This window comes from Macaca thibetana, chromosome 13 (genome assembly GCF_024542745.1).
Source record: "Macaca thibetana thibetana isolate TM-01 chromosome 13, ASM2454274v1, whole genome shotgun sequence".
NCBI classification, from domain to species: Eukaryota; Metazoa; Chordata; class Mammalia; order Primates; family Cercopithecidae; genus Macaca; species Macaca thibetana.
In genome coordinates, this window is record NC_065590.1 from 33169908 (window position 1) to 33180930 (window position 11023).

Genomic DNA, 11023 nt, shown 5'->3' on the forward strand with positions numbered 1-11023 from the left:
AACAAAACTCACAGCAGGCCTTATAAGTTGCCCAGAGTGAGACCAGATGCAGCTGTGCTCCTGGAGTGAGAACCATACCAAGAATGGCAGTGAGCCTCCTCCATCCACACCTCCCTCCTCAGGCCCTGCTGCGTGCCGCCCCTGGGCCTGCCTGGGACACCCAGGCAGTGTCCCCAGAATGGGTGCAATTATGCCTTGTCTGGCACAAGCCTGGGACCAACGAAAGCTGGAGAGAAATGCCATCTGTACCCAGGAAAGAAATCCTGTGTGCCTTACTCACCTGCTGCACCTTGGCACAAGCTCCTAACCCTTGAGCTGAGTTCTCTGAGGGTCTCAGGACACCTTAAGCTTCATTCTCTCTTGGGTTCTTCATGGATTTCCTCTACCAGTCTCTAAATATCGAGAATTACAGACTGAGGGACCTGCTTCAGGGTTGCGGCACACCTAACAAGACTCCTGGCCTGTAGGATTTTCCACAGTCCTGTGATTCTTGAGCTTCTTCTTCTTTTTTTTTTTTTTTTTTTTTTTTTTTTGAGACAGAGTCTCGCCCTGTCTCCCAGGCTGGAGTGCAATGGCACAATCTTGGCTCACTGCAACCTCCGCCTCCCGGGTTCAAACGATTCTCCTGCCTCAGCCTCCTGAGTAGCTGGGACTACAGGCACCTGCCACCACACCCAGCTAGTTTTTGTATTTTTAGTAGAGACAGGATTTCACCATGTTGGCCAGGCTGTAGGATTTTCCTACAGGCCAGGCTGGTCTCAAACTCCTGACCTTGTGATCTGACTGCCTTGGCCTACAGGTGTGAGCCACTGTACCTGGCCTTCTTCTTCTTCTTCTTCTTCTTTTTTTATTAGACAGAGTCTTGCTCTTGAACTCCTGGATTCAAACAATCCCTCCTCCTTGGTCTCCCAAAGTGCTGGGATTACAGGCGTGAGCCACCATGGCTGGCTGGTTCTTGCTCTTCTTTGTGTAATTCATGTACTCTCCCTAGGTAGCTTGTTCATTTCCCACATTAATCAGCTACCAGCTCTGCGGTATGACTTTCAACTCCACATTCTCATGGTCCCCCTCCCTCACCCTGATCCAGACTAAAATGATCAATTGCCTATTGGACATTCCAATCCAGATGACTCTCCAGCTCTTCAAACTCATCCTGTCTAAAACTGAGCCCTTCTTCCCTACCCTCAAAGCTGCTGTGCCTCCTGCATTGCCAGCTTCCGAGTCCATCCCCTCAGCCCTTCAAGCTAGAAGCCAGTCAGTCTAGAACCCTCTGTCTCCCTCATGCTCCCACAACCACCTGGTCACCACAGCCTGGTGCTCCCCCTATCAGAAATGCCTCTCATCTCTGTGTCCTCCCTCCATCCCTGCTGGCCTGTGCTGCCTCAGGCTCCAGTCCTACCTGGCCTGGAGTAGGGCACAGTTTCCTGACTGGCCTCCCTGACTCTGCTCCGTCATCAACACAGAGGTTGAGGACCACCAGAGTGCAGTGGCAGCGTGACATGGGAATGTGCTCACAATGCAGGTTCTCAGGCACCACCTAGCCCTATTGCAACAGAAACTCGGGGAGTGGGCCTCAGCCACCTGTGTCTCTCAAACTTTCACCACCCAGTGCCCAGGATACCCCCGCTTCAATAGAAGAAGCATGCATTGCATCCTTGCTAAGTGCATAAGGACTTCCAGGTGGTTTTGGGTGGCCTGGTGCAATGGCTTGGTGCAGATCTGGCTTCCTCATTAACTGAAAATTGAGGCAGGAGAAGGTGTGAATGAGGAGTGTCCTCTGCTGAGACAGCCCAGAGGAAAGATTAAAAAAGGCTTTCCATGAGGACCTGCAGTTGTTCCCTGTCGACAAGAAACACTGTTGTCATTGCGAGATTCACTTACTCATCGTTTGATCACTGGCCTACGTGTTTAGTGCCTAAGTCTAAATTCCAGGCCCTGTGGGAAGCTTCCTGAGCCTTTCAAGTTCCTAGAAAAACCCTCACTGGGGATTCTAGAGGGAAGAAGCTCCCTTTCCGGAGCTGTGCTGCATACAAGGTGGCAGTGGATGAGGTGTGAGCTGTTCCAGCATGGACAGAGTGCTCGCAGTCCCAACTGGCTGAGGCAGGTAGCTCAACGCTAAGTGACAGGGTCATAAGCTCCCACTCTGATTCTCTCTTCTTGTGTGGGAATGAGGCCAGGGCAGGAACAGGGTGCCAATCTCCCTTGACCTGATCATGGGTCTAGAGGGGGCATCCTTTTCCTTCTCAGAGTAAGAGTTGCTTCACAGAGTGAGCTTTCTTCTAATCACTCAGCACCATGGTCAGGGTGCAGGTGGGGACACTTTGCCCTTATGGATATTCACCTCTTAGTTGGCACAGTCAGCCGATAAACAATGAAAAGCCTATAACAAAGGCACTGGTTGTGATCTGGGCTCCAAACAGCCCAGAGACCAGAAAGCAGGGACTAACTGAATAAACTGAAGCTCTGAGGAAATGTTTAGGGAGAGATCAGAAGGTGGGGGAGGTTACACCAGGTACTCGATTTTTTATATTTAACATGTTTTTCTGATTTCAAAAATTCAATGCAAAATTTCAAAAAATATAAAAATGTGTATTTTAGAGAGCAAATGCTCCCTCTAATCCCACTTAGACCTAAGCCAGAGAAGACCACTGTTAACGGCAATAGGATACCTATTTAAAAAATATTTTTTCCAGATTTTTTCTAACATTTTAATATTATTTTACAAAAATGGGATTATGTCATTGCATATGTTTTTACAACTGTTCTGAAACTTGTCATGTTCTCTTAATAATACTCTCGGATGTCTTTCAAAATCAGTTCATGTAATTTTTAAAACTCTAACATCGTTTTACATAGTAGGATATATACCATAAATTATTTGACCAATATCCTATTGATGGGCTCTTGGGTCATTTCCAGTGTTTTTACTCATGCCAACATTGCTAACATTACTAAAAGTTTGTAATGTGCCTTTGTGCACATGTGGGAGTATTTTCATATGGTAAATTTGTTAAAGTGGAATTCTTTGATTAAGTAAGCACATGTGAAATATTGATGGAACCTGCCAAGTTGTCTTAAAAAAATTTGTACTAGGCCGGGCGCGGTGGCTCACGCCTGTAATCCCTGCACTTTGGGAGGCCGAGGCGGGCGGATCACGAGGTCAGTAGATCGAGACCATCCTGGCTAACACGGTGAAACCCCGTCTCTACTAAAATACAAAAAATTAGCCGGGCGCGGTGGCGGGCGCCTGTAGTCCCAGCTACTCCGGAGGCTGAGGCAGGAGAATGGCGCGAACCCGGGAGGCGGAGCTTGCAGTGAGCCGAGATGGTGCCACTGCACTCCAGCCTGGGCGACAGAGTGAAGACTCCGCCTCAAAAAAAAAAAAAAAAAAAAAAAAAAAATTTGTACTAGTTTATACTCCTGCTGGGAGAATATGAGGCCACCTCCCTCTTCATGTTATTAGACAATTAGCATTAATATGGGTTTTTTTTTCAGTACATTACATTTGTTTATTACATTTAGAAACATGTCAGTTTTCATATGACTGGCCACCTTAGAACTGTTTGTTTTTTTCCCTAACTACAAAAGTAATATATGCAATGGTTAAAAAAAAAAGAGGAAAATATACGGACTAGGTGTTCAAATCTTGAGCTGTTTCCTTGAGTGGGCAATTGTACAAATGAGCCGCTCTGCTCCTCTGGCTCTCCTTGTGTCCAGACGAACCATGTGGATCATTGGCAATTACTCATCTTTTAAATGTTTCCTAATCAGGAAGGAGAAACTTAGTATCTTCTTGTTTTAAAATTATTATTATTATTATTGAGACAGGGTCTTGCTGTGTTGACCAGGCTGGAGTGCAGTGGTGCAATCACATCTTACTGGAGCCTTGACGACCTGGGCTTAGGTGATTCTCCTGCCTCAGCCTCCATAGTAGCTGGGATTACAGGCGTGTACCACCCTGCCCAACTAATTTATTTTTACTTTTATTTTTTTTAGAGACAGGGTTTCACCATGTTGCCCAGGTTGGTCTCGAACTCCTGGCCTCAAACGATCCAACGGCCTCAGCCTCCCACAGTGTTGGAATTATAGCATGAGCCACTGCACCCAGCCTAAAATGAAAATGTAAAATTATATGGTAACTAATGAGAATGAACATGTTTGGCCTATATTAACTTTTCTTTTCTCTCTCTCTCTTTTTTTTTTTTTTTTGAGACAGAGTCTCCCTCTGTCACCCAGGCTGGAGTGCAGTGGTGTGATCTTGGCTCACTGTAACCTCTCTGCCTCCTGGGTTCAAGCGATTCTCATGCCTCAGCCTCCCTAACAGCTGGGATTACAGGTGTGCATCACCATGCCTGGCTAATTTTTGTGTTTTTTAGTAGAGACAGAGTTTCACCCTATTGGCCAGGCTGGTCTGGAACTCCTGATCTCAGGTGATCCACCCGCCTCAGCTCCCCTGAAGTGCTAGAATTACAGGCATAAGCCACTGTGTCCAGCCTAACTTTTTTTTTTTTTTTTTTTTTTTAAATTTGTCTTTCTCTGAAAATGGCTGGTTACTGTTTATTTATTTATTTATTTTTCCTATTGGATTGTTCACCTTTATCTTCTTGAGTTATGAGAGATCTTTGTATATTATATCAGTGATATTATTAGCCTTTTGCCTAACACAAGTGTTGCAAATATTTTCCCCCCAGTTTAAACATTTGCCTTTCGATTTTGTCTGGTAGTATTTACCTTACTAAAGTTTAATCAAATGTCTTTCCTGTTTAGTCTCTGTTTTATAACATCCTTAGGAAGGCTGAGCACTTCTTTTTATACATTTTAACTTTTAAAAAATTGTAATTGTGGAAAACACATATAATATAAAATTTACAATACTAACCATTTAAAAATGCGTGGTTCTGTACTTTTTTTTTTTTTTTTTTTTTGAGATGGTGTTTCACTCCTGCTGTCCAGGCTGGAGTGCAATGGCGTGATCTCGGCTCACTGCAACCTTTGCCTCCCGGGTTCAAGCGATTCTCCTGCCTCAGACTCCTGAGTAGCTGGGATTACAGGCACCCGCCACCACGCCCAGCTAATTTTTGTATTTTAGTAGAGATGGGGTTTCACCGTGTTGGCCAGGCTGGTCTCAAATTCCTGACCCCAAGTGATCCACCTGCCTCTATCTCCCAAAATGCTGGGATTACAGGTGTGAACCACCGCGCCCAGTGGTCCTGTACTATTAAGTATATTCACATTGGGTTTTTTTTTGTTTTGTTTTGTTTTGTTTTTTAGTAGAGACGGGGTTTCACCATGGTCTCGATCTCCTGACCTTGTGATCCGCCTGCCTTGGCCTCCCAAAGTGCTGGGATTACAGGCGTGAGCCACCGTTATACAACCAGTCTCCAGAATTTTTTATCTTGCAAAACTGAAACTGTATCCATTAAACAACTCCTCACTTTGCCCTCCCCTAGCCCCTGGCAACCTCTCTTCTGCTTTCTATCTCTGAATCTGACAACTCTGAGTACCTTATAAGAGTGGAGTCACACAGTGTTTGCCCTCAAGGTTCATCCATGCTATAGTATGAGTCAAAATTTCCTTGCTTTGTATTTATGTAATTTTATTTTTCAGAGACAGGGTCTTACTTTGTCACCCAGCCTGGTGTGCAGTGGCGTGATCATAGCTCCCTGCAGCCTCAAACTCCTTGGCTTGAGCAATGCTCCTGCCTCAACCTCCCAAACAGCTAGGACTATAGGCATGTTCCACCACACCCAGCTAATTTTTTAAAAATTTTAATTTTTGTAGAGACGGTGGGAGGGGGCGTCTCAATATGTTGCCTAGGCTGGTCTTGAACTCCTGGCTTCAAGCGATCCTCCCACCTGTGTCTCCCAACGTGCAGGGATTACAGGCATGAGCCAATGTGTGGCCTCCTTCCTTTTTATTTTTTTTTTATTTTTTTTTTTTTATTTTTTTTTTTTTTGAGACGGAGTCTCGCTCTGTCGCCCAGGCTGGAGTGCACTGGCCGGATCTCAGCTCACTGCAAGCTCCGCCTCCCGGGTTTACGCCATTCTCCTGCCTCAGCCTCCCGAGTAGCTGGGACTACAGGCGCCGCCACCTCGCCCGGCTAGTTTTTTGTATTTTTTGGTAGAGACGGGGTTTCACCGTGTCAGCCAGGATGGTCTCGATCTCCTGACCTCGTGATCCACCCGTCTCGGCCTCCCAAAGTGCTGGGATTACAGGCTTGAGCCACCGCGCCCGGCCGGCCTCCTTCCTTTTTAAAGCTGAATAATATTTCATTGTATCTGTATAACACATTCTGTTTATTCATTCATTTATTGAGTGACACTCGAAGTCCTTTCACTTCTTGGCTATTGTGAATAATGCCACTATGAACATGGATGTACAAATAGCTCTTTGAGACCCTGCTTTTACTTCTTCTGGGTATACACCCAGATACAGAATTGCTAGACCATCTGACAATTTTCTTTTTACTTTTTTGATGAAGTGCCAAATGGTTTTCTATAGGGATCACATCATTTTCCATTTCCACCAACAGTGGTGTACAATGATTCCAATTTCTCCACATCCTTGCCAACACTTTGTTATTTTTAGGGTTGTTTTTTATTTTTTTAAAGTAGCCATCCTAATGGGTGGCTATTTTAAAAACATTGTATGTGAGCATGTTTTAATTAAACAGACTTTTTTTTTTTTTTTTTTTTTTTTTTGAGATAGAGTCTCGCTCTGTTGCCAGGCTAGAGTGCAATGGTGTGATCTCAGCTCACTGCAACCTCCACCTCCTGGGTTCAAGCGATTCTCCTGCCTCAGCCTCCTCAGTAGCTGGGACTGCAGACGCATGCCACCCTGCTACTTCTTTTTTTTTTTTTTTTTTTTTTTTTTTTTTTTTGTCGCCCGGGCTGGTTTTTTGTATTTTTTAGTGGAGACGGGGTTTCACCATGTTAGCCAGGATGGTCTCGATCTCCTGACCTCGTGATCCGCCCGTCTCGGCCTCCCAAAGTGCTGGGATTACAGGCTTGAGCCACCGCGCCCGGCCCCACCCTGCTAATTCTTGTGTTTTTAGTAGAGATAGGGTTTCACCATGTTGTCCAGGATGATCTCAATCTGTTGACCTCATGATCCACCTGCCTCGGCCTCCCGAAGTGCTGGGATTACGGGCGTGAGCCACCGCGCCCAGCCCAGACTATTTTTTTTTTAGAGTAGTTTTAGGTTCACAGAAACATTGAACAGAAAGTATAGAGAGTTTCCATTACGCCCAACACCAACACACTCTCAGCTTCCTCCACTATCAAAGTCCTACACCAAAACGGTTCATTTGTTACAACCAATGAACCTACATTGACACATCATTATCACCCAAAGTTCACAGTTTGCGTTAGGGTTTGCTCTTGGTGTTGTACATTCAATGGGTTTTGACAAATGTATAATGCCATGTATCCACCCTTATACTGTAGTGTCATACAGAGTAATTTCACTGACCATTATTCATCCTTTCCTCCCCACAACCACTGGCAACCATTGATCTTTTTACTGTCTCCATAGTTTTGCCTTTTCCAGAATGCCATATAATTGAAATCATACAGTATGTGGCCTTTTTAAGGTTGACTTCTTTTACTTAGCAGTAGGGATTTAAGTTTTCTCCATGTCTTTTTATGGTTTGATATTTTATTTCTTTTTAGTGCTGAATGATGTTTCATTGTTTGGATGTACTACAGTTTACATATCCACTCACCTACTCAAGGACAGCTTAGTTGCCTCCAAGTTTTGGCAGTTATGAATAAAGTTGCTCTAAACATCCTTTTGGGCTGGGTGCAGTGGCTCACACCTGTAATCCCAGCACTTTGGGAGGCTGAGGCAAGCAGATCACCTGAGATTAGGAGTTTGAGACCACCCTGGCCAACATGGCGAAAACCCATCTCTACTAAAAATACAAAATTAACTAGGTGTGGTGACACATGCCTGTAGTCCTAGCTACTCAGGGGGCTGAGGCAAAAGAATTGCTTGAATCTGGGAGGCAGAAGTTGCCATGAGCCCAGATCGCACCAATGCACTCCAGCCTGGGTGACAAAGACAGACTCTGTCTCAAAAAAAAAAAAAAAAAAAAAAAAAAAAAATCCTTTTGCAAGTTTCTGTGTTAGCATAACTTCTCAACTCATTTGGGTAAATACCAAGGAGTGCAATTGCAAGATCTTCTGGTAAGAATATGTTTAGTTTTGTAAGAAACTTCCAAATTGCCTTTCAAAGTAGCTGTACCATTTGGCATTCCCACCAGCAATGAGTGAGAGTTCCTGTTGCCCCACATCCTCATGGTTTTGATTTGCATTTGAGCATTTCAATATAACAACATTTTTTTCCCACTTGACAGTCATTGATTTTTAATTTATTCAAGGGAAGAAAATAGCAAATATTTATTCAGAAACTTTCAAAAATAAACATTTGTCATTTTACTTTTGTCAAAATAAAAATTATTTTCATATGATCTAAAAAGAATACTCATTCAAAAAACTTCAGGAATAAGACAAAGTAGAAAAAAATTCCCACCATCATGATAACCACTTTGAACTTAAATCTTTCCAGACACTTTCAAGATATATACACATTTAGAAAAATTGTATCAGGGCCAGTGGCTCATGCCTGTAATCCTAGCACTTTGGGAGACTGAGGTGGGAGGATTGCTTGAGGCCAGGAGTTCAAGACCAGCCTGGGCAAAATAGCGAGACCCTGTCTCTACAAAAAAAAAAAAAAAAAAAATTAAAAATTAGTTGGGTGTAGTGGTGTGGATCTGTAGTCCCAGTAACCTGGGAGGCTGAGGCACGAAGAGCTTTTAAGCCCAGGAGTTCAAGCCTGCAGTGAGATATGATTGTGCCACTGCACTCCAGCCTGGGCCTCCCAAATTGCTGGGATTACAGGCATGAGCCACTGTGCCTAGCCTCTTACCTGCTTTTTATTTCAACTGTTCTAGTGTTAAGCTGTACTGGTGATAGCCTTCTCTCATTGGCCACTCCAGGCCATCTCCTTCAGGGACCCCTGACCACACAAATACTTGTTTAAAGTTCCTCCATTTACTTCTCATATCAATAAAGAAAAACGAAGACCTCTAGTTGATAATGTTAAATTCAATCTTTGGCTTTCTCTTCAATCCATGACTGACTAAAAGTTTTGTTTCTGAGGATGATTTTCATCTGGATAAAAAACAAACTTCTTGGTCATTAGAGAAATGCAAGTCAAAACCACAATGAGATACCATCTCATGCCAGTTAGAATGGTGATCATTAAAAAGTCAGGAAACAACAGATGCTGGCAAGGATGTGGAGAAATAGGAACACTTTTACATTGCTGGTGGGAGTGTAAATTAGTTCAACCATTGTGGAAGACAGTGTGGTGATTCCTCAAGGATCTAGAACCAGAAATACCATTTGACCCAGCCATCCCATTACTGGGTATATACCCAAAGGATTATAAATCATTCTACTATAAAGACACATGCACATGTATGTTTCTTGTGGCACTATTCACAATAGCAAAGACATGGAACCAACCCAAATGCCCATCAATGATCGACTGGGTAAAGAAAATATGCCACATATCCACTGTGGAATATTATGCAGCCATAACAAAAAGAATGAGTTCATGTCCTTTGCAGGGACATGGATGAAGCTGGAAACCATCATCCTCAGCAAACTAACAGAGGAACAGAAAACCAAACACTGCATGTTCTCACTCGTAAGTGGGAGTTGAACAATAAGAACACATGGACACAGGAAGGGGAACATTATACACCAAGGCCTGTTGGGAGGTGGGGGACAAGGGGAGGGAGAGCATTAGGACAAATACCTAATGCATGTGGGGCTTAAAACTTAGATGACAAGTTGATAGATACAGCAAATCACTATGGCATGTGTATACCTATGTAACAAACCTGCACGATCTGCACATGTTGTCCCAGAACTTGTAAGGTAAAAACAAACAAAAAACTTCCCAATAGCTATGGTTGTTCCTAAAATGAATCCCAAGGTAAACAAGAAGGCAGCAAATGCAGTGAATCCAGGCGGAAGAACTGAGAGAGGATCTCTCCAGGCTGCACTTGTATCAGTGTTTAGTGTGTTCCCTCCAAAGAAGAGCCGATTACAAAGCTGTGTGTACACAGTCAAAATAAAAATGAAAGCAGCATGGATACAAGCCAGAGGGGCTAAAAGGAGGAACAGAGTGAACGAAGCATGATTTTGGTAACCGTAATAGTTGTGAATGTGTGATGAAATTCACACTTCCTCCAGTTGTATGTAAGGGCTGATTTCACAATACAGAGTCAATCAGGGCCACTGCAGAACATATTGCTGTAACCCCAAGGGCTGTGATGGGACCCTCTCTTTAATTCTTGGAGATTTTCAAACTTGATAACTGAGCCGAATGTATGCATTTTGGCAAGGAAGAATGTCTTCCTACTTTTAAAGAATTAGAGATTTCTCTTTTCTGTGCACACATTTCCATGTGCCACAAGTCCCAGTGTGTTCTTTAACTGTCATGCCTTCAAGTTGTGACATGTTAACATGGATTATGCCATTTTCACTGTGAAGCACTCAAAGCTGTTTATCTTAAGTAGGAGAATCAAGTATCTTGGTTTGAAACCCAACCTCGGTCTGGTCCCTGGTGCCCACTCCTCAGCCATGGCATACTTGGGGTCTAGAAGAGGCCAGGGCTCACCAGAACAGATTTTCTCCTCTTTGGCTCACTCCATCATGAACACCTCAGTCCAGAGTAAGCAGAAAGCAAATCTTGGTTTCCAGAGGCCGGAGTGCAGGACCCACGTGTCTCCTGCCGGCGTGCTTGCTGTGACTTGGCAATAAAGTATTGTACAATTAAGATATGTACATTTTTTTTAGATATAGTGCTATTGCACAGTTAGCAGACTACAGTGTAGTGTAAACATAACTTTTATATGCACTAGGAAGTCAAAACAAAAAAAAAAATGGGTGCAACTTGCTTTACTGTGGTGGTCTGGACCCAGATATTGAGTATCTCCGAATGTTTAGCT

The 11023-nt window shown here is 43.7% G+C and overlaps 1 protein-coding gene and 1 pseudogene across 1 annotated transcript in view; both read right to left on the reverse strand.

Annotated features, from left to right (window-relative positions):
• The window catches only part of DGUOK (deoxyguanosine kinase), a 74355-nt gene extending 69662 nt beyond the window's left edge, over positions 1 to 4693 (reverse strand). The window contains exon 1 of the mRNA XM_050754512.1: positions 4684 to 4693. The gene's annotated coding sequence lies outside the window, so the exon portion shown is untranslated. The remainder of the gene's footprint in view (positions 1 to 4683) is intronic.
• On the reverse strand, positions 2625 to 10238 carry LOC126934400 (palmitoyltransferase ZDHHC6-like; annotated as a pseudogene).
• Between the last annotated feature and the right edge of the window lie 785 nt (positions 10239 to 11023).